Source organism: Rhagoletis pomonella, unplaced genomic scaffold (assembly GCF_013731165.1).
Source record: "Rhagoletis pomonella isolate Grant_MI unplaced genomic scaffold, Rhpom_1.0 Rhpom_scaffold_00006, whole genome shotgun sequence".
Taxonomy (NCBI): domain Eukaryota; kingdom Metazoa; phylum Arthropoda; class Insecta; order Diptera; family Tephritidae; genus Rhagoletis; species Rhagoletis pomonella.
Genome location: NW_023458560.1, coordinates 21,201,187 through 21,202,620, shown reverse-complemented (window position 1 = coordinate 21,202,620; position 1,434 = coordinate 21,201,187). Strand labels below are relative to the sequence as shown.

Below are 1,434 nucleotides of genomic sequence, written 5' to 3'. Positions count from 1 at the left end.
GGCATTTAGCAATATTCTAATGGATGAAAATTTAGATCCTTTGACATCCAGCCGCTCTTAGTTAAAGATGTTCCTCTTTCTATGGGCTTCTCCTTTTAAGCAGTTAAAAAAAAACCAATTCGTCTCGCCTTACAAGCGAACTTTGGTATTCAATTGATATAGATACTCAACAGTTTTCTTGCTTTTCCAATAAATGAGCATTATTAAATTTCAGTCATTTAGAAAATAATGAAGAGAGATAAACCAAACAGAGCTAGTAGTTAATAAATACTTAGTAATCAACATCAACATGTGCGCGTATGCAAATAATTTAATGTTTCCTTATTAGGCTGTATTGCTGCTGTTGTAAACAATTAGTAATTTACTCTAGTTACTCAATGTTGTAAATCTTATCAATGACATGAGCATAAATATATTAACACATGTCTCTAAGTTAGGTGCCTACATAAACATGTGCAAATACGTGAACAAACATGTATGTACTTGTTTAAATGAATATTTAAATATGTAAATGTATGCATATGAACATGGTAATATTTTTAGATGCATCTTTAATTTAATTTAAATGCTTTGTACACATCTAATTTAAGCGCCTATAAATGCATACGCTTATGTACATATGTATGTACTTATACATACATAAATATGTACACACTTAAAATATCATTTATTTTTAGCACACATGCTCTTACTCACCTCACACGTGCCTGCATTGTTATACAGCTTTAATTATTGTCAATTAAAGGGATGCAAGAGCGTTCGTGTCAGGCGTTCGTTTGAAGACAAACCACACAAATAATCTTAAATGGAAATGTATATATGTGCATATGCATATGGGACGTTCCATACCAAAACGGACGGGGTTCACACTTCATGTGTTTGATTTGTCTCAAATTTTTAGGGTTGGTGCATAAACATAAATAATAAATAAATACGTAATTTGAGCGTGATTAATACATTTTTAAAAACTTTATAGCACAAAAATAAAATCAAATCGATTTAATAGTTTTCCAAATATTTTGAAAAAAATCACACATACACGCATCGAAATTCTCTATGAAAAAAAATATTAAAAAAATTTTTTTATAAAAAAATTAGATTTTGAAAATATGCCATCTCAAAAAAAAAATGAAAAAATCACATTGGTAAGTATATTATTATGGGGTGCACTCTACAATAATTTGAGTTATGATTTTTTTTTTTACAATGAAGTTGAGTAAAATGAGTACATAAAAAATTTAAAAATTTTTTTGAGTATGCAGTTATGTAGCCCATCGGATTTTAGTATAATACAGTGCAAGTTTTAAGCTACTGTAAAAATGAGTTGATTTTTGATGTTTTTTATGCTGACGGCTTTTTGCACTTGTTTCTTACGGAAGAAAATTCGTAAAACCGTTTTCAAAGAAAATTAAAAAAACATTAACGCCAATTTTG

General features: G+C 28.7%; 1 long non-coding RNA gene across 1 annotated transcript in view; it reads left to right on the top strand.

Annotated features, from left to right (window-relative positions):
* Positions 1 to 1,434, top strand: part of LOC118741658 — a 21,379-nt gene that overhangs the window by 18,601 nt on the left and 1,344 nt on the right. The gene's annotated exons all lie outside the window — the stretch shown is intronic.